The sequence below is a fragment of the Oncorhynchus clarkii genome, chromosome 29 (assembly GCF_045791955.1).
Source record: "Oncorhynchus clarkii lewisi isolate Uvic-CL-2024 chromosome 29, UVic_Ocla_1.0, whole genome shotgun sequence".
Taxonomy (NCBI): Eukaryota; Metazoa; Chordata; class Actinopteri; order Salmoniformes; family Salmonidae; genus Oncorhynchus; species Oncorhynchus clarkii.
The window spans coordinates 36,425,303-36,448,814 of NC_092175.1; the positions used below are offsets into that span (position 1 = coordinate 36,425,303).

Sequence of the window (23,512 nt, forward strand, 5' to 3'; positions counted from 1 at the left end):
AGGAAATGCTACCAAATACTAATTGAGTGTATGTAAACTTCTGACCCACTGGGAATGTGATGAAAGAAATAAAAGCTGAAAGAAATCTTTCTCTCAACTAATTATTCTGACATTTCACATAAAATAAAGTGCTGATCCTAACTGACCTAAGACATTGAATTATTACTAAGATTAAATGTCAGGAATTGTGAAAAACTGAGTTTAAATGTATTCAACTGTATATACAAACACCCCCGGCACAGCTCTGTATAGAGAACAGCTTGAGTCGCACAAAATGGAATATAATGTGGCAGATCATGTCCGGAGTGACACAATTTCATGTGTACAACATCTAAAAATCGACATCTCTGTACTGAATGTGTCCGTTTCTAACAGGACGTATTTGAGTGTTTTTGGAGCTTTTGTTCGTTTAAAAAAAAAATTGTCCCCACGCTGCAGACCGAGGATGAAGAAGTAAATCGCTGTTTGGGGTACGTTTCTCAAAAACACGTCAAATCACAAAAAAAAGTGTCTGGACAACTATAACAGATTTGGTTGTAAAAAAAGTGAACTTTTCCGTCTTAACCTGGTGCCTGAAAATGGCTTTAATGTTTGAGAAGCATCTGAGAATCCATTTTTTAAAAAAAACTTTATTTAACTAGGCAAGTCAGTTAAAGAACAAATTATTATTTCCAATGACGGCCTAGGAACAGTGGGTTAACTGCCTTGTTCAGGGGCAGAACGACAGATTTGTACCTTGTCAGCTCGGGGATTTGATCTTGCAACCTTTCGGTTACTAGTCCAACACTCTGAAGACAGATGAAGACAGATGAAGTAAGAGTTCAGGTGCCTGTCTGAGTGGAGGGTACACTTTAGCTCACCCATTTGGCAATTCAAAGAAAAACAACAACAAACTAGGAAATTGATTGCACTTAGCACAGTAACTAGAAATGCTGTTTATTATTGCATTTGCTGTACTGTTCCACATGAAAGAGACTGAGATGCAGTCCAGGTTTCTTTACAGAGCCCGTCTGGTGCACAGAGTGGTCTCTCCACGAAAGACCTTTTAAACTATTGGGCTCTGGGATGCCATGCCCCTTTACACATGATCACACCACGGGAATTAGAGCTCTTCTACCCATCATGCCTTAGAAGAGATATTTGTGCTAATCTCTATATCATTTTCTAATTCTCTTCCAATGTGTCCTTAATGCCAGCAAATGGAACACTAGTCACTTGAATAATGCTTACATACTGCTTTACTCATTTCATATGTATATACTGTATTCTATTCTACTATATTTTAGTCAATGCCACTCCGACATTGTTCGTCCTAATATTTATATATTTCTTAATTACATTATTTTACTTTTAGATGTGTCTGTGTTGTGGTGAATTGTTAGATACTACTGCACTGTTGGAGCTAGGAACGCAAGCATTTCGCTACACCCCCAATCAAATCTGCTAAATATGTGCATGTATGTGATTTGATTTTTTAATAGGTCTCTCTGCCCTAGCGCAGCCGAAGTCCCAATTCGAGTTTGTGCAGTCTTGAGGACTTGTGCAAAGTCCTCCAAATGTCGGATGTTGATTATAATGTTGTATGTTTCAATGTAAATCATCATTAAGACTCTTTCTCTATCCCTCTCTCTGTCTCTATGTCCACTTGATTGACGCATCCTGATGCGTGAGTTCTGAATCTTCAATCTGGAAACAGTAGACACTGAGAAATTATAGTCTCTCACGAATATAAAATATGTTGTAAAGAAAGGTAAACATACCTCTGAAGTCTCATTGCTGTGGCATTTGAGTTGGTTCAGAGTCAAAGACACAAATATGTCAGTAGAAAGGATGAAACTGTCATCATGGCTTCAATTATGGCTCAGGCTTTGTGTTTGATTCTGTTGACTGGTTTTATTTAACAGACACACACATCCTCATGTTTAGTTTGATGGAAAGCTCTATATGCAGTGGTGAATGATGAAGTCTGTCATCTCTCACTTGGGGGGGGGGCAGTTGTTAGTTCTGGATATTGTTGTCTCTTAGTCTGTAAACCATCACCATCCAAATGTGCTCTGCTAATATATTACTGTAGCTTCTTGTGATCTTTTTAGTGTGTTAGGCATCATTTTAATATAACATCCCAGGTGAGGACATGTTGAATAATAATTACTGTATAAATTAACATGCACAATGTATTCATGCATTTCAACGTGTGTCAAACATGTCAGTTTAAAACATTATGTTTTTGTTTGTAACCAATTGCACAAACATTTTTAAGTAAGATGCCCTAATGATAGTGATAATATAGTTTAATGAACATGAGACAATTTGAGACAAACAGATCATTTTAAATTTACTGAATTTTTCCCAATGTTTTCTCAAGTTTGGGATTTTTTAAATAATAATTAGTTGAAACAACTACATTTGTGGGTGTTGTTCTTGTTGTCTGTGCCCAGTACTAAACTTGTTTACGGCTTGGTTGTTTTCTGAGCGTGCCCGTTTCCAGTCTGAATAATAGTCTCTTCTCTGTTGTCTGTGCTTGCCAAGTAGAAAGCTCCTGCTGTGTTCATGTCTACTTTGTCATTTGTTTTCTAACCTTTCTATCAGACAATGCCAAAGAATACACTCTAGCCATCACTTTGGCAGTCGTGAGAAAACACTCTAGCCATCGCTTAGGTAGTCGTGAGAATACACTCTAGCCATCACTTTGGCAGTCGTGAGAAAACACTCTAGCCATCGCTTAGGTAGTCGTGAGAATACACTCTAGCCATCACTTTGGCAGTCGTGAGAATACACTCTAGCCATCACTTTGGCAGTCGTGAGAAAACACTCTAGCCATCGCTTAGGTAGTCGTGAGAATACACTCTAGCCATCACTTTGGCAGTCGTGAGAATACACTCTAGCCATCACTTTGGCAGTCGTGAGAAAACACTCTAGCCATCGCTTAGGTAGTCATGGAGCCAACGAGCTGAGTGAATATATTAGACCACCCTTGTAGGTGGGTAGGAGGACTTTAAACCTTAATCTCCACCACTTTTCTACCTCATTTTCATAATCTCCAGCACAATACCAGTGTCAACATATGTGTAAAAAATATATAAAGTAAAAAAGTTCTACCCAATGACATCCTCGAAAGTTAAAGCATTTTAAAACCATGAGGTTCACAGTGACGTGGAGAGCAAGAAAATACCCTCCCTTGGGCTACAAACTTGTTGCAAGTTTTGAAAATCACCTTTTTTTTCAATCCTGAGAAGCATTGTGACTAATCCTATTCACAGAGAAGCATTGTGACTAATCCTATTCACAGAGAAGCATTGTGACTAATCCTATTCACAGAGAAGCATTGTGACTAATCCTTTTCACAGAGAAGCATTGTGACTAATCCTATTCACAGAGAAGCATTGTGACTAATCCTATTCACAGAGGAGCATTGTGACTAATCCTATTCACAGAGAAGCATTGTGACTAATCCTATTCACAGAGAAGCATTGTGACTAATCCTATTCACAGAGAAGCATTGTGACTAATCCTATTCACAGAGAAGCATTGTGACTAATCCTATTCACAGAGGAGCATTGTGACTAATCCTATTCACAGAGAAGCATTGTGACTAATCCTATTCACAGAGAAGCATTGTGACTAATCCTATTCACAGAGGAGCATTGTGACTAATCCTATTCACAGAGAAGCATTGTGACTAATCCTATTCACAGAGAAGCATTGTGACTAATCCTATTCACAGAGAAGCATTGTGACTAATCCTATTCACAGAGGAGCATTGTGACTAATCCTATTCACAGAGAAGCATTGTGACTAATCCTTTTCACAGAGAAGCATTGTGACTAATCCTATTCACAGAGAAGCATTGTGACTAATCCTATTCACAGAGAAGCATTGTGACTAATCCTATTCACAGAGAAGCATTGTGACTAATCCTTTTCACAGAGGAGCATTGTGACTAATCCTATTCACAGAGAAGCATTGTGACTAATCCTATTCACAGAGAAGCATTGTGACTAATCCTATTCACAGAGAAGCATTGTGACTAATCCTATTCACAGAGAAGCATTGTGACTAATCCTATTCACAGAGAAGCATTGTGACTAATCCTATTCACAGAGAAGCATTGTGACTAATCCTATTCACAGAGAAGCATTGTGACTAATCCTATTCACAGAGAAGCATTGTGACTAATCCTATTCACAGAGAAGCATTGTGACTAATCCTATTCACAGAGAAGCATTTTTTTAGGACCTTTCTTCTTATCTTTTTAACCACAGATCATAGAAATATGCTATACACTGAGTGTACAAAACATTAGGAACACTTAGCTAAAATTGATTTGCACCCCCTTTTGCCCTCAGAACCGCCACAATTTGTCGGGGAATGGACTCTATACAAGGTGTCAAAAGGGTTCCACAGGCCCATGACCATGTTGGCTCATGTTGAATCATGTTGACTCCAATGCTTCCCATAGTTGTGTCAAGTTGGCTTGATGTCCCTTGGGTGGTGGACCATTCTTGATACACACGGGAAACTGTTGAGAGTGAAAAACCCAGTAGCGTTGCAGTTTTTGACACTCAAACCGGTGCTCCTGGCACCTACTACCATACCCTGTTCAAAGGCACTTAAATACTTTGTCTTGACCATTCACACTCTGATTGTCTCAAGGCTTAAAAATCCTTCTTTAACCTGTCTCCTCCCCTTCATCTACACTGATTGAATTGGATTTAACAAGTGACGTCAATAAGTGATCATAGCTTTCACCTTGGTTCACCTGGTAAGTCTATTTATTGGAAAGAGCAGGTGTTCCTAATGTTTTGTACACTCAGTGTATGTAGAAACTAGTTTGGTACTGTAGATGATGAATAAGTGCTTAAAAAGTGCCAGAATTGCCCTTTAAACCTTAAAGTTGTTGATGAGGGGTGAAAAAACACAGTCCTTTTTCATTAGTGTGAGAAGTAGTGTGGACTTACATTGGGGCTCAAAAGGCTTACGGGCCTGTGAAACTAACAGGAAAATGTTACTGATTAAAAAGCCACAGATCAAATATGAAAGGAAATCTATCCGGGCATTATAACTTTTCCCCCTAATTCAATCCACATTTTAGAGGGGAGGTTGAGGAGGGTGAGGAGGGTGTGGGGGAGATTGAGAGGGAGGTTGAGGAGGATGAGGAGGGTGTGGGGGAGGTTGAGAGGGAGGGTTGAGGGGCTGTTGAGGAGGGTGTGAGGGAGGCTGAGAGGGAGGTTGAGGGTAGGTTGAGTGGCTGTTGAAGGTAGGTTGAGTGGAGGTTGAGGCGGTTGAGTGGAGATTGACGCGGTTGAATAGGTTGATGGCCCATTTTGAGGGGGAGGTTAGGAGGTTGAGGAGGGTTTGAATGGTGTGGGGGGTGTGGGGGTTAAGAGGGAGGTTGGGAGAGAAGGTTGAGGGGAGGTTGAGGAGAGTGTGGGGGTCCTTTTTCGTATAGTGCAGAGCAGGTTTTAAAGCCCAAATTACTGTCTGTTTAGCCAAGTTCTGAAACCCATTAGGTGATGGCCACGTCAATGTTAGTTCCTGTATCAGATAGAAGCAGTTTATAAAATGCTTACGTCGGATGTCCTTGTCCTGTTGTCCAGTAATCTGGGTAAAACAAATCCATACACGCCCGCACACAAACCCCCACCCCACCCCTCCCCACAAACCCACGCACACTGAAGAGATGTTTTGGATACGTTTGGAAGAGATGTTCAGCCTAAATAATGGTCATATTACAGTCTAGACTGAAAGCTTGCAGACTGCCCCAGACACCTCTTCAATAACCCTGCTATATACAGGTAGGCCTACGTGTCATGATGTTTTGCAGTTGTAACTTCCCCTCTGCTTTAACTTGTGCTCCTCTACAGCCACAACTAAGGATCAGGTTTCCTCAAAGTGGAAAGGGGGTTTCATGATCAAGGCATATTGGCACACTCCAATTTTGACTTGTGGATTCTTAAGGATAGTACATTTTAGTGTTAATGTCTTAGTAGTTCACACAATGTTGAAAATGGATGTGTATTGATATATCCATGCTTTATTAAATAATTTTACATAATTCAAATGGAAACCATGGGAAATCAAAGACGTATGTAGTCTCTGGTTTGACATATTGACGATATGGCCAGCCCTTCGTTGTAGCAGGATGGGCTTGGCGTAAATGATTCGATTAGACCATATTAAAAGTCATTTTGAGATTTTCTCTGTGGCAATCACAATACAAAGCATTGCCTTTATTACAATATCATTAACTAGGAGAGAGAGAGAGAGAGTACAGACACAACACGGCCTTACAGACCACATCTCCTGTCTTTATTTGATAGCATGTTACCTTGACTTTTTCACTATTTTGTTACATTATCTACACACAATACCCCATAATGACAAAGTGAAAACAGGTTTTTCGAAATTTTAGCAAAATTATAAAAAATATAAAACAGAAATAAGTATTCAGACCCTTTGCTATGAGACTTGAAATTGAGCTCAGGTGCATCTTGTTTCCTTTGATCATCCTTGAGATGTTTCTACAACTTGATTGGAGTCCACCTGTGGTAAATTCAATTTAATGGACATGATTTGGAAAGGCACACACCTGTCGATATAAAGTACCACAGTTGACAGTGCATGTCAGAGCAAAAATCAAGCCATGAGGTCGAAGGAATTGTCTGTAGAGCCGAGACAGGATTGTACGGAGGCACAGATCTGGGGAAGGGAACCCAAACATTTCTGCAGCATTGAAGTTCCCCAAAAACACAGTGACCTCCATCATTCTTAAATGGAAGAAATTTGGAACCACCAAGATTCTTTCTACAGCTGGCCGCCTGGCCAAACTGAGCAATCGGGGGAGAAGGGCCTTGGTCAGGGAAGTGACCAAGAACCCAATGGTCACTCTGACAGAGCTTTAGTGTTCCTAGGTGGAGATGGGAGAACGTTCCAGAAGGACAACCATCTCTGCAGCACTCCACCAATCAGGCCTTTATGGTAGAGTGGCCAGACGGAAGTCACTCCTTAGTAAAAGGCACGTGACATCCCACTTGGAGTTTTCCAAAAGGCACCTAAAGACTCTCAGACCATGAGAAACAAGATTCTCTGGTTGGATGAAACCAAAATTGAAGTCTTTGTCTTGAATGCCAAGTGTCACGTCTGGAGGAAACCTGGCACCACCATGCTGTGGGGATGTTTTTCAGCGGCAGGGACTGGGAGACTAGTCAGGATCGAGGCAAAGATGAACGGAGTCAAGTACAGAGAGATCCTTGATGAAAACCTGCTCCAGAACTCTCAGGACCTCAGACTGGGACGAAAGTCCACCTTCCAACAGGACAACGACCCTAAGCACACAGCAAAGACAATGCAGTAGTGGCTTCGGGACAAGTCTCTGAATGTCCTTGAGTGGCCTAGCCAGAGTCTGGACTTAAACCCGATCGAACATCTCTGGAGACACCTGAAAATACCTGTGCAGCAACTCTCCCCATCCAACCTGACAGAACTTGAGAGGATCTGCAGAAAACAATGGGAGAAACTTCCCAAATGCAGGTGTGCCAAGTTTGTAGCGTAATACCCAAGAAGACTTGAGGCTGTTATCACTGCCAAAGGTGCTTCAACAAAGTACTGAGTAAAGGATCTGAAAACTTATGTAAATGTAATATTTCCATTTTTTATATTCAATATATTAGCAAAGATTTCTAAAAACCTGTTTTTGCTTTGTCATTATGGGGTATTGTGTGTAGATTGATGAGGGGAAAAAACGATTTAAGACATTTTAGAATGAGGCTGTAGCGTAACAAAATGTGGAGATGTAAAGGGATCTGAATACTTTCCGAAGGCGCTGTACATGATGCAATTGTTTGGAATCCATAAATATGTGCTGTATATCATATTTCATGGATAAACCCTAACCCCAGTCTTTTCACTGTGAATTATTTGATATTGTACCTCTCATCAGTGCTAAGCATCGCTTAGTTAGGGATTGGCTGTTGTTCAAGGGATAGACTGTTGTTCAAGGGTTAGGCTGTTGTTCAAGGGTTAGGCTGTTGTTCAAGAGATAGGCTGTTGTTCAAGGGTTAGGCTGTTGTTCAAGGGTTAGGCTGTTGTTCAAGAGATAGGCTCTTGTTCAAGGGTTAGGCTGTTGTTCAAGAGATAGGCTGTTGTTCAAGGGTTAGGCTGTTGTTCATGGGATAGGCTCTTGTTCAAGGGTTAGGCTGTTGTTCAAGGGTTAGGCTGTTGTTCAAGGGTTAGGCTGTTGTTCAGGGGATAGGCTGTTGTTCAAGGGACTAGAGAAATGTTTAAGATTAAATCAGTTTGCTAATATGGGTGATTGTTAATGGGACAATTGATGGCTACAGCAATCAAACTAGTAGTAGTAGTTTAAAGGATAATACAAAAACTATGGTGCACATTAATGTTATAAACTGTAGTTCACATTAATGTTATAAACTGTAGTTCACATTAATGTTATAAACTGTAGTTCACATTAATGTTATAAACTGTAGTTCACATTAATGTTATAAACTGTAGTTCACATTAATGTTATAAACTGTAGTTCACATTAATGTTATAAACTGTAGTTCACATTAATGTTATAAACTGTAGTTCACATTAATGTTATAAACTGTAGTTCACATTAATTTTATAAACTGTAGTTCACATTAATGTTGTAAACTGTGGTGCACATTAACGTTATAAACTGTGGTGCGCTTTAATGTTATAAACTGTGGTGTGCATTAATATTATAAAGTTATCGTTCTATTTATTGTTATTATTATTGTCATTGCGATGACAGACTTTTTGTCCATATAGCCCATGTCTAATTACGGGCTCATCCTCATCAGACCTATGTCACTAGATTAATCACATTTGTTCTAGGATCTGTTCACTCCACCATAATATGCTACCTGGAGAGTTCTGCTTTGAGGTGCTGTGTGCTATTAGTCCTGCTACTGGTAGAGCTGCCTGTTGTCTAGACTTCAAATTCCATTACATTGTAGAAGAAAAGTGTTGTAGCTTTAATGCAGAGGATGTGCGTATAACACTGCTGTCTTCGTATGAGCCGTTTCTGAGCTTTAGGGCTGGCAGAGAGCGTGGTCATTATGTATGGCTGGTGACATCACCTAAAGGTGCTAACCACAACATGGATTTCTCATTGAAACCAGAAGAGACCATAAGAGACTGTTCAGTTGTTGCTTATTACCAATACCAACACTCTTCTTCTGTATTGGGGATGAAGGAAAGGTGACACAGAGGAAATAGATCATTTCTATCCACCATTCTCCCCAAAAGGAAGATTGTAACGAGCATAAAATGAAAGGTTTTGTCTCAATTTCACTTTTTAAAGAGGAAATCTGTAGTTTAAACAAAGCAGACACCCTTCCACTGTTTTTGATAACAGCTGAGAGATGGGGTTGGTGAAATGTAACCATTCTCATATATGTATCAGAGAGTTATAAATGCAAAGACTGACCATCCATGAAATCAAAGTATAGTTTTAACCATGTTTTGAGGCTATATAGTGTTTGTTTACATGTACACTGTTTGTATTAGTATTTATTAAGGATCCCATGATTTCCTGCCAAGGCAGGAGCTACTCTTCCTAGGGTTTATTATGGATCCCCATTAGTTCCTGCCAAGTTGGGAGCCAGGCCCACTCACTGGGGAGCCAGGCCCAGTCAATCAAAATGTATTTCCCCACAAAAGGGCATTATTACAGACAGAAATAATCAGTACATTTAAATCAAACTTTCCTGTCTGTCATCTTCAAACCTTCTTACAACAGTTTCCTGTCTGTCATCTTCAAACCTTCTTACAACAGTTTCGTCTGTCATCTTCAAACCTTCTTACAACAATTTCCAGTCTTCAAACTTGGATTATCGTTGTGTTTTTGTAAAATGTGCAGTTCCTACTGACACTACTAGTACCAGGGAAACATAGCTGGAAACGTGTGCTCCCTCGTTGTCTCTAAAGACCCAAGAGAATATCAAAGATGAAAAAATATTCCTTAATATATAACTCACAACAACTCTAGTATATATAACTCACAACAACTCTATTATATATAACTCACAACAACTCTAGTATATATAACTCACAACAACTCTATTATATATAACTCACAACAACTCTAGTATATATAACTCACAACAACTCTATTATATATAACTCACAACAACTCTAGTATATATAACTCACAACAACTCTATTATATATAACTCACAACAACTCTAGTATATATAACTCACAACAACTCTATTATATATAACTCACAACAACTCTAGTATATATAACTCACAACAACTCTAGTATATATAACTCACAACAACTCTAGTATATATAACTCACAACAACTCTAGTATATATAACTCACAACAACTCTAGTATATATAACTCACAACAACTCTAGTATATATAACTCACAACAACTCTAGTATATATAACTCACAATAACTCTAGTATATATAACTCACAACAACTCTAGTATATATAACTCACAACAACTCTAGTATATATAACTCACAACAACTCTAGTATATATAACTCACAACAACTCTAGTATATATAACTCACAATAACTCTAGTATATATAACTCACAACAACTCTATTATATATAACTCACAACAACTCTAGTATATATAACTCACAATAACTCTAGTATATATAACTCACAACAACTCTAGTATATATAACTCACAACAACTCTATTATATATAACTCACAACAACTCTAGTATATATAACTCACAACAACTCTAGTATATATAACTCACAACAACTCTAGTATATATAACTCACAATAACTCTATTATATATAACTCACAACAACTCTAGTATATAAAACTCATAACAACTCTAGTATATATAACTCACAACAACTCTAGTATATATAACTCACAACAACTCTAGTATATATAACTCACAACAACGCTAGTATATATAACTCACAACAACTCTAGTATATATAACTCACAACAACTCTATTATATATAACTCACAACAACTCTAGTATATATAACTCACAACAACTCTAGTATATATAACTCACAACAACTCTAGTATATATAACTCACAATAACTCTAGTATATATAACTCACAACTCTAGTATATATAACTCACAACAACTCTAGTATATATAACTCACAATAACTCTAGTATATATAACTCACAACAACTCTAGTATATATAACTCACAACAACTCTAGTATATATAACTCACAATAACTCTAGTATATATAACTCACAACAACTCTAGTATATATAACTCACAATAACTCTAGTATATATAACTCACAACAACTCTAGTATATATAACTCACAATAACTCTAGTATATATAACTCACAACAACTCTAGTATATATAACTCACAACAACTCTAGTATATATAACTCACAACAACTCTAGTATATATAACTCACAATAACTCTAGTATATATAACTCACAATAACTCTAGTATATATAACTCACAATAACTCTAGTATATATAACTCACAACAACTCTAGTATATATAACTCACAACAACTCTAGTATATATAACTCACAATAACTCTAGTATATATAACTCACAATAACTCTAGTATATATAACTCACAACAACTCTAGTATATATAACTCACAACAACTCTAGTATATATAACTCACAATAACTCTAGTATATATAACTCACAACAACTCTAGTATATATAACTCACAACAACTCTAGTATATATAACTCACAATAACTCTAGTATATATAACTCACAATAACTCTAGTATATATAACTCACAATAACTCTAGTATATATAACTCACAACAACTCTAATATATATAACTCACAACAACTCTAGTATATATAACTCACAACAACTCTAGTATATATAACTCACAACAACTCTATTCTCCCTAGATAATATTGCACTATTACTCAGTTTGTGTATCAGACATGCTCCCTAAATAAGTAAGTCTCAAAGTAGCTTAAATGCTTTGTATCAGACAAGTTCCTAATATTTTAACTTCAGGGCTATTTAGCGATCTAAAATTAAGCTTCAAAAGATAATATTTCGTTTGAATGTTCTGCCAGGTTGATTGATCTGCCAAAGTTAATAAGCGTGTATTTTTAATCTAAGAGGGCTACTGGATTTAGACAGTTCCATTAAACACACACAATCTTCACACAGAAAAAAAAATCTCCTTCCTGTGTTGGTCATTTCTGCTTTAAGTTTCCTTTGGCTCCATCCTGCCGCGACACTGTGGTATCTTAAGATGTGGATAAGCACCACTAATCTACGTCTGGTCTGAATTGGATCCCAAGTGGGTGGGTGGAGGGGCGTCGACCCCAGTTATTGCTCTTTCCTCCTCCTTTTCACACCCTCAGCACACTATAGGTTATTTTGTGGTGTTACAAATTAAACAAGCTAACACGTACCACCTGCTAAATTACTGTCCATGGAATTCATTATGAATTCCCTCTATTCATGTGCATATTCCAGCACCTCTAAGGCTCTCACCAACACTGGTGGACGTCTGGGTTTTTGGAACACCTACATGGTACCTTGAAGATCCCAATTAACATAGTGTCTGGGTGTCAGGTAGTAAATACATATTGAAGATCCCAATTAACATAGTGTCTGGGTGTCAGGTAGTAAATACATATTGAAGATCCCAATTAACATAGTGTCTGGGTGTCAGGTGATGAATATGTATTGAGGATTCCTATTAATTAACATAGTGTCTGGGTGTGATGAATATGTATTGAGGATCCCTATTAATTAACATAGTGTCTGGGTGTGATGAATATGTATTGAGGATCCCTATTAATTAACATAGTGTCTGGGTGCCAGGTGATGAATATGTATTGAGGATTCCTATTAATTAACATAGTGTCTGGGTGTCAGGTGATGAATATGTATTGAAGATTCCTATTAATTAACATAGTGTCTGGGTGTCAGGTAATGAATATGTATTGGGCCAGATGATTGTTTCCTCCATCTCTCTCTCTCGCTACTGGATCTCTTCCATCCATAGTAAAGATCAACACAGTGTCAGCTACCCAAAATAACTTTTAGTTCACTATAGTAACTCTGATTATAGCCATACCAGTCTCGTTTTCGTACTGTACATTTAGAGAAAAGTATAGGTATGTCCTCTGTGGTTCAGTTGTTGACCTCTGTAGCTCAGTTGTTGACCTCTGTAGCTCAGTTGTGGACCTCTGTAGCTCAGTTGTGGACCTCTGTAGCTCCGTTGTGGACCTCTGTAGCTCCGTTGTGGACCTCTGTAGCTCCGTTGTGGACCTCTGTAGCTCAGTTGTGGACCTCTGTAGCTCCGTTGTGGACCTCTGTAGCTCAGTTGTGGACCTCTGTAGCTCAGTTGTGGACCTCTGTATCTCAGTTGTGGACCTCTGTAGCTCCGTTGTGGACCTCTGTAGCTCAGTTGTGGACCTCTGTAGCTCAGTTGTGGACCTCTGTAGCTCAGTTGTGGACCTCTGTAGCTCAGTTGTGGACCTCTGTAGCTCAGTTGTGGACCTCTGTAGCTCCGTTGTGGACCTCTGTAGCTCAGTTGTGGACCTCTGTAGCTCCGTTGTGGACCTCTGTAGCTCCGTTGTGGACCTCTGTAGCTCAGTTGTGGACCTCTGTAGCTCCGTTGTGGACCTCTGTAGCTCCGTTGTGGACCTCTGTAGCTCCGTTGTGGACCTCTGTAGCTCAGTTGTGGACCTCTGTAGCTCCGTTGTGGACCTCTGTAGCTCAGTTGTGGACCTCTGTAGCTCAGTTGTGGACCTCTGTAGCTCAGTTGTGGACCTCTGTAGCTCCGTTGTGGACCTCTGTAGCTCCGTTGTGGACCTCTGTAGCTCCGTTGTGGACCTCTGTAGCTCAGTTGTGGACCTCTGTAACTCAGTTGTGGACCTCTGTAGCTCCGTTGTGGACCTCTGTAGCTCCGTTGTGGACCTCTGTATCTCAGTTGTGGACCTCTGTAGCTCCGTTGTGGACCTCTGTAGCTCAGTTGTGGACCTCTGTATCTCAGTTGTGGACCTCTGTAGCTCCGTTGTGGACCTCTGTAGTTCCGTTGTGGACCTCTGTAGCTCAGTTGTGGACCTCTGTAGCTCCGTTGTGGACCTCTGTAGCTCAGTTGGCAGAGCATGGTGCTTGCAACGCCAGGATAGAGGGTGTTCAATTCCCTGGACCATGACTGCAAGCCGCTTTAGATAAAAACGTCTGCTAAAAATCTTCAGGACAATGAATTGAGTTAAATCACATTTGTTCTTCTGTGAGCTCATTTCACTGAGACAGAGCCAGTTGGCCTTAACATTATTATTTCAATATCTTGCTGTATGTTTTATTTTTGATTAGTTCTGAAGAGGGGAAACATCACACACACAAAGTTTAGTGTACAAGTCACATATTCCTCCTTCAATAGGATTTACATGTCATTTAGTGTTGTGATTTTTCAGCAGACAGTCAGAAGGTTTGCGTAAGGGGTTTATTCATCATAGATGTGTAAGTATGTCTCCAGTTTTAAAGGACGTACTGTATACCGTACACTAACAATAGAGTGCGGGACAATAGAGTGCGGGACAATAGAGTGCGGGACATCCACTCCTGCAACATTGACTATTTGGCCTGTGCGTAACAGGCATGTAAATCGCACATGTTGGATCTGTTGGATAAAACAGAGGACTTTCACGTTAACATTTAAATGTTAATTCAATCTCTTTTGTTCAGTTTTGCGTAGTGGTGTGTCCCATTGGTAAACGTTATACTGAGCTGACGTCATCTGAACGCGTAGCTACCCTCCCCCTGCTTGTGAGCTAAAGCAATTAGCCTTTGGAACAAGTGCTGTGGTTAAATAATATGGTGTTACTGTATTTTCTTATTAAAACCATAAACCGTTCTTAAGATCTGATACCTTGGACTATGACTTGGGCCAGTGCGTCAGGGTGAAGGCATGTTGAATATGTTATCTGTGCTGTGGAGAATGTGGGCCAGTTGGTCTTGTTGGATCTCAGTGGAAGGTGTGTAATCAAATCAAATCAAATCACATTTGCTTGGTCACATGCACCGAATACAACCGGTTTAGACCTTACTGTGAAATGCTTACTTTACAAGCCCTTAATCAACAATGCAGCTGTAGCCCCTGATCCTTGTGGGGGTTATCGATATGAGGCATCCAGCTACGTATGGCCTGGCTTCAGACTGGAGGGATAAGTCCACACAGCCACCAGCAAATGAAAAACAGAGGGAGAGTTGTACAGCACGTTGAAACTCTATTCTCATCACACTCACATTGTGATTCACAATTTCCCCGTCTAAGCCATATCACATTTGAATAGGTTGATAAAATGCATGCAATAAGTATATATATTTTTTAAACCAGGCAATTCCAAAGCTTTGATGGTATCTCAAATCCTCATCATCCATGGACGCCTGACTTTGACGTGTCTAAACTGAAACCCTGATGGAAGAGCCTTCCCTTCATCATGTCTGGTCAGGTCACCATTCACCAGTGTGTTTTCAGATAGAACTCTAAACATTATCTTTATGAGAGGCTGCACTGTGCCTGGACTCTAATTAGAGCAGGTTGCTCAGCGCTGACAGACATAATTATTTGTTTGGCTTGTGTGTGATGTCACTGTTGGCTGGGGCCTTACTGCAGATGCAGCCAGGGGGAAAGCTGAGGGGACGGTGTCTGTGTGTTCCAATCGCTGCTGTCAGGAATAGCCCTTTTCCCAGCCGGGCCTCTTATCTTCAGGGTGGACACACCAAGGGAAGCTTCCACACTGATCACTGAGCCTGTCTTCAGGAATGGGAAACAGAAAGGCAATTTTTCTCACGCTGTCTATCAGCTTCCTATATTATATCACCCATCAGTCAGTTAGTGATCTGTTAACCCATTGTCATAACATCGGTTTTGGCAGGTCATGTGTACTATCTCCTCCTGTCTCTACACACAATTGATACTCTGTAATGGAAGAATCTTATCGGACTTGTACAAACATGGTCCAGACTAGTTCAGATATCTGAGAAGTAAACAGATCATTCCTCATTGGTAGCTGTGCAAGTTGCACACTATGACATATAGGTTGTTGTTTTTCATTAAGCTGTAACCCCTACTTTGGTGACAACAAAAGACAGGCGATGAATAATATCAATTTATCTCTCTCTCTCTGTCATCCTTCTAGGGCCTCCAGGAAAACGGGGAAGGATGGGAAGACGAGGCGACTCTGGTAACCAGTCTCTCTTAGTTCCTTTGCTCCCTCAGTGTGTTCAGTGCTTATCGTCCTGAGCAGTGTGTTAATGTGTATGTTTATGTGAGCCAGAGGGTAGAGTGTATCAAAGTGACCAACAGATCTGAGTGAACTGTACAGTACCTCCCTACAGTCCCTGGTTGCAGACAGCCGGGGGGAGATTTGACAGTGTGCAGCTGCTGCAGGCTTCTGAATGACTTTTCACCCTGCCAGTGTTGCCTGCCTGGTGGCCTCACTTTTCTCTCTTTCATCTGAAGGAATCCATCCATTCTCAGGAATAATTAATTATACACAGACTTCTGTATTCTTCAAATCGTTTCAGCGATGCCTACGGACAGAGGACTGCAAAGGGCTGTTGTGGAACTACACCATTAAAAAGGGGGATGTCCACTGCTATAATTGGGTTATTTCTTATCGCATTCTTAGTGTTCAGTTCAATTTGCTTGGAATGTTCTTTGACATTTGTAATATCGGGAATTTTGGCAATTCTGACCTGTTTTTTTCCCCCTCTGTGGATATGAAACATGATGGCCCTATGCAAGCCCTATCACAGCATCCTTAGCCAGAGTTCACAGGCCATTCATGATATGATAATTGAAACACCTTATTTGAAAATGCGAGAAGAAAAAATCCCCAAATAATCAAGAACACCTTGCTATAGTGTTACAAAATGTCCTTGATGATTTAGCAAGGTTGTAGTGCAGATGTCTGAACTTTCCCCCTAGGAGTGTACTCCTCCCCTATTATAAAGATTAAAGAGTGTGACCTTGAGAAGAAACTAAACTACACTACATCAGATACATACAGACATCTGTAATCTGGACAGTAGCCTGAAGTCCCCTTGTGCAGACCAGAGACAGATCTCATCCATAATGTATAGTGGTGGGTGGCGTTGGAGATAAATAACAAGGGTAAATCACAATCTCATCTCATCACTACATTCTCACGTCATGGCTGGCCCAAGGGGTCTGCCTATATCTGAAATATGTGGCTTCTACATGTCAGTTCAGCCCTTGACAGTGCAGAACACACATGCAACTTACCTAGGGGGATGGAGAGAATAGTTGCCTCTTTTTTTCTGTGCAGGGGATTGAGTAGGGCTACTCCACTGGCTCCAAGCCCCCAGCCCAGCGACATACATCTCCATAAAAAGCAGCCTTCTGGCTTCTGTCTGCTGAGATGACTCCACTCCACTCCTGACTCATAAAGGGTCTTCCTGGACCAGCATAGTTCCTCAGTGGCACATTCCATTAGCAACAACAAATGTCTTATGACCATCATTACAAGTCTGTGGTGACCTAAATGCCAGAACTGGACAGGAACCTGAAACTCTCAGCACACAGGGGGACAAACACCTACCTGGAGGTGACAGTATGCCCTCCCAAATATGCCCCCCTAGACACAGCAATGACAAAACAACCAACAAAAACTTACTTGTGACAACTCCTGTAACTCTGTCGCACGCTGGATCTGTACATAGTCAAAGGTAGTCTTCGAGAAGACTTCTATGGTAGGTACACCTACAGCTCATCCCATGGCAGTAGTACTGTAGATTACTTTATCACTGACCTCAACCGAGAGTCTTTCAGAGCGTTCACAGTCAGCCCACTGACACCCCTTTCAAATCACAACAAAATCACAGTCTACCTGAACAAAGCAATACTCAATCATGAGGCATCAAAGCCAAAGGAACTGAACAATATTACGAATAGCTATAGCTGGAAGGAAAGTAGTGTAGAAACCTACCAAAAAACAATTAGGCGACAACAAATTAAATCCTTTTTAGACAACTTCCTTGACAAAACATTTCACTGTAATAGTGAAGGTTTAAACTTGACAGTAGAAAGCCTAAACATTATATTTTACCTTTCAGCTTCCCTATCAAATCTTAAAATGTCAAGCAGACAACCTAAGAAAATGGAAAACAATGACAATTGGTTTGATGGAGAATGCAAACACCTAAGAAAGAAATTGAGAAATCTATCCAACCAAAAACAAAGAGGCCCAGAAAACCAGAGCCTACGCCTTTACTGTGGTGAATCACTAAAATAATAGAGAAATACACAACAGAAAAAGAAGGAACAGCACATCTTCTGGGAAAATTGTAACACACTAAACAAAAAACAACACAAAGAATCGCTAACAGCAGACTCGTTCATTTCCTCAGTGAAAACAATGTACTGAGAAAATGCCAAATGAGCTTTTTTACCAAATTACCGTACAACAGACCACGTATTCACCCTACTCACCCTAATTGACAAAGAAACAAACCAAAACAAAGGCAAAGTCTTCTCATGCTTTGTTGATTTCAAAAAAGCTTTTGACTCAATTTGAGGGTCTGCTATACACATTGATGGAAAGCGGTGTTGTGGGAAAAGCATGCAACATTATGAAACCATGTACACAAACAACAAGTGTGCAGTTAACATTGGCAAAAAAACACACACATTTCTTTCCACAGGGCCGTGGGGTGCGACAGGGATGCAGCTTAAGCGCCACCCTCTTCAACATCTATAACAACGAATTGGCGAGTGCACTAGAACAGTCTGCAGCACCCGGACTCACCCTACTAGAATCTGAAGTCAAATGTCTACTGTCTGCTTTTAATCTGATGCATCTATCCCCAACCAAGGAGGGCCTATCGCAGCACCTAGATCTTCTGCACAGATTATGTCAGACCTGGGCACTGACATTAAATCTTTTGAAGGCAAAAGTAATTGTGTTACAAAAAAGGTCCAGTTGCCAGGACCACAAATACAAATTCCATCTAGACACTATTGCCCAAGAGCACACAACAAACTATACGTACCGCGGCCTAAACATCAGGACCCCAGGTAACTTCCACAAAGCTGTGAATGACCTGAGAGACAAGCCAAGAAGGGCCTTCTACGCCATCAAAAGGAACATAAAATTTGACATCCCAATTAGGATCTGGCAAGAAATACTTGAATTAGTTATATAACCCATTGCCCTTTATGGTCGTAAGGTCTGGGGTCTGCTCACCAACGAAGAATTCACAAAATGGGACAAACACCAAATTGAGAAAATCCTCTGTGTACAACGTAAAACACCAAATAATGCATGCAGAGCAGAATTAGGCCAATTCCCGCTAATTATAGAAATCAAGAAGACGTTCAATTCTACAACCAACTAAAAGGAAACGATTCCCAAACCTTCCATAACAAAGCCATCACCTACAGAGAGATTAGCCTAGAGATAAGTCCCCTAAGCAAGCTGGTCCTGGGGCTCTGTTCACAAACACAAACATACCTCACAGAGCCCCAGCACAGCAACACAATTAGACCCTACCAAATCATGAGAAAACAAAAAGATAATTACTTGACACATTGGAAAGAATTGACCCCCCCAAAAAATTAATGCTATGCTATTTGGCCCTAAACTGAGAGTACACAGTGGCAGAATACCTGACCACTGTGAATGACCCAAAATTAAGGAAAGTGTTGACTATGTACAGACTCAGTGAGCATAGCCTTGCTATTGAGTTGGGCCGCCATAGACAGACCTGGCTCTCAAGAGAAGACAGGCTATGTGCACACTGCCCACAAAATGAGGCTGAAACTGAGGTTGAGGTTGAAAATGAGGTTGAAATCTTGCTGCTGTGTTGGCGAAGAACAAACATAAATGTAAATACAACCCATATTTATGTTTATTTATTTACTTTAACTATTTACATATCGTCACAGCACTGTATATAGCCATAAAATCACATGTGAAATGTCTTTATTCATTTGGAACGTCTGTGAGTGTAATGTTTACTGTTCATTATTTATTGTTTATACCACTTTTGTTTATTATCTATTTCACTTGCTTTGGCAATGTAAACACGTTTCCCATGCCACTATAGCCATTTGAATTGTATTGAATTGAGAGACAGAGAGACAGAGCGAGAGAGATAGAGAGAGAGACTTTCTTATACTGACCTGAACATACAGTACTATGCCTCTAAATGTTTCTAATGGACAAGATCAAGCAGGACCATGTCGTACTCATGCGAAACTACTCAGCTGTAACTAAAGTACTAAAGTACTAATGTCCTAAATCATAAGATTAACCCTGGCCTATACGGATAGGGATACATTGATATGTTTATTACAAATGAAATATGACAAGTTTATGCATAAACATGATAGCAATTGAAAGGAAACAGTTTGGAGATGATGGAAAAGTTATTAGACCTGGCAGTTAACCTTGACACATGACCAAATCCAAACATTACCCTGTAGATTTTTTGTGCATTGTACATTTTCTGTGTTTTTTGCCACATTTGTTGATAACGGAATCTGTAAACACTGCGGATACAATCAGTAACATGATAAGAATATTCCTGGAGAATATGGGTTAGGTACACCTTAAGACAAAAAAATGACAAGGTGTTGAGTGAGAAGACTAACTGGTGTCCACAAGTGGCCACACACCTCTCCCAAGTGTGCACAGTTCCTAAGTCATTTCAATGCACTTTTATGACTCAAAGAAGAGTCTTCAACTATAAAGTGCTTTTTTGAGTTCTCCTAGCTGTGCTGTTGAGGAACTAGAGCAAGCACACTTGCGGTTGTTTTGTTTGGAACACAGCCTTGCATCCCCGCACTCACACAATTACTGTTGTTGTTTACGCTTTCACATGGCAATTCAGAGAAACAGAACGTAATTTTGGTCCGCATAGAAAAGAGTCATGCATGCATTCAGGTGCGTGTTCCACAGCGAATTCCCTTCACAATAGATAAATATGTTCATAATAACACAGGGTTTGACTCCATGTCATCTTGTAAGTGTACATCAAACATAGTGATCATAAATGCTTTAGCCGTGAAAAAACAAGTGTTACCACTTCAATCCACAATAGATTTCCATTAAACTGAACTGATTTATTCCTATTTTAAAAGGGTAATCTGCATTTCAAACAAAACACTGAGGGTTTGGGCTGGAGCTATGAGTGCAAGGACTGACCATCCATCATATACAAATGTTTAGTTTTAACCATATTTTTTGAGGCTATACAGTGTTTGTTTACAAATACATTGTTTACAAACAATGGAGTTGTGTTGGTGGTGGCGGATTGATTGATTTCCACGTTTTTGAGATTGTTTTTTTTTTTTTTCAGGATGAGTGATGAGTCTTCTGGCGCATTGGGTATCACAATGCACCCTGTGTTTCATGTCTTCATATATACAGACCGACGGATTGGGAGTGGGTTTGCATTATAGTGCTTTAGAAGGTCAACTTTCTAGCTCCGCCCATAACTTTTGGACTTTGTAGCATTCCCAGAAAAGCATGGATTATTGAGTCATTGTGGGTTTCACAACACTGGTTGTGAATGGAGAAATTCAACCACTCTTACATTCGTAGACATACAGTGCCTACGGAAAGTATTCAGACCCCTTGACTTTTTCACTATTTTGTTTACTTTATCGACACACAATACCCCATAATGACAAAGCAAAAACAGGTTTTTCTACATTTTAGAACATTTATTTTAAATAAAATGCAGAAATACCTTATTTACATTAGTATTTAGACCCTTTCCAATGAGTTTTTGAAATTGAGCTCAGGTGCATCCTTGAAATGTTTCTACAGACTCTTCCTAGATCTGGCCTCCCGACCAAACTGAGCAATCGGGGGAGAAGGGCATTGGTTAGGGAGGTGGCCAAGAACCCGATGGTCACTCTGACAGATCTCTAGAGTTCCTCTGTGGACATCTCTGCAGCACTCTCCACCAATCAGGCCTCTATGTTAGATTGGCCAGACGAAAGCCACTCCTCGGTAAAAGGCACATGACAGCCCGCTTAGAGTTTGCCAAAAGGCACCTAAAGACTCTCAGACCATTAAAACAAGATTCTCTGGTCTGATGAAACCAAAGATTGAACTCTTGTGTCACGTGTGAAGGAAACCTGGCACCATCCCTACGGTGAAGCATGGTGGTGGCAGCATCATGCTCTGGGGATGTTTTTCAGCTGCAGGAACTGGGAGACTAGTCAGGATTAAGGCAAAGATGAACGGAGCAAAGTACTGATCCTTGATGAAAACCTGCTCCAGAGCGCCCAGGTCCTCAGACTGAGGCGAAGTTTCACCTTCTAACAGGACAACAACCCTAAGCACACAACCAGGACAACGCAGGAGTGGCTTCGGGACTAGTCTCTGAATGTCCTTGAGTGACCCAGCCAGAGCCCGGACTTGAACCTGATCGAACATCTCTGGAAAGACCTGAAAATAGCTGTGCAGCAACACTCCCTATCCAACCTGACAGAGCTTAAGAATCTGCAGAGAAGAACATACCCAAGAAGACTCGATGCTGTAATCGCTGCCAAAGGTGCTTCAACAAAGTACCCAGTAAAGAGTCTGAATACTTATGTAAATGTAATATTTCAGTTTTACTATGTGTAGATTTTAGAATAAGGCTGTAATGTAACAAAATGTGTAAAACGTCAAGGGGTCTGAATACTTTCCGAAGGCACTGTAGCTTTGGATGCAAGGACTGACCAACCATGATATTAAAATTATAGTTAACCACATTTTGAGTCTATGCAGTGTTTGTTTACAGAATCTAAAATGTTGGTTTCTGATGGGGTTGACAGTTGAACTAAGCTCATGAGGCATTAATAATGTATATTATTCAATAATCATTGGGTATACACAGGAGCGTAACTTTGGTTTTAGAAGTTGGGGGACATACTTTTTGTTTTTTTGTTCACAATAAATTCACAGTATTGAATCGCAATACATATAGAATCGTGAGAATCACGAGAATCGCAATACATATCGTATCAGCACCAAGATATGACAATACTATTTTGTGAGGTCCCTGGCAATTCCTGGCAGCCCTAGTTGACCCCCATCTCTGGTCCTCATATAGCTGGAACAGCAGCCTTTTTCTAGTGGGTATGACTCCTGGCAGGCTGGCATTCAGACCACACGGGTGAAAACAGAGAGAGGGATTGTCATTGCCCAACCTGTCTCTGTGATTAATCAGTAGGGAAACATTACATAGGCCTGGATATCCTCATTGTGGTGTGTGTGTTTGTTTGTGTGTGTACATGTTTGTCTGTTTCGTGTAATGCAGGACAGATACACACGCGCGCACACACACAGGGAGAGAACAAAGGCAGAAAAGTGCCTTCTGTAATCAAACTCATCATGTCTCTTGATTGCAATGACAACCGAACAAACAGAGCATCATGGGAACTGGGGTTTTGTTATGGCAACGACTGATAAAGAGTATACAGTACCAGTCAAAAGTTTGGACACACCTACTCATTCAAGGGTTTTTCTTTATTTTTATTATTTTCTACATTGT

At 40.1% G+C, this 23,512-nt stretch overlaps 1 protein-coding gene across 2 annotated transcripts in view; it reads left to right on the forward strand.

The window, feature by feature from the left end:
* Positions 1–23,512, forward strand: part of LOC139387891 (collagen alpha-1(XXIII) chain-like) — a 135,747-nt gene that overhangs the window by 86,395 nt on the left and 25,840 nt on the right. For both annotated transcript variants that reach the window (XM_071134225.1, XM_071134226.1), the window contains exon 3: positions 16,138–16,189. The gene's annotated coding sequence lies outside the window, so the exon portion shown is untranslated. The remainder of the gene's footprint in view (positions 1–16,137; positions 16,190–23,512) is intronic.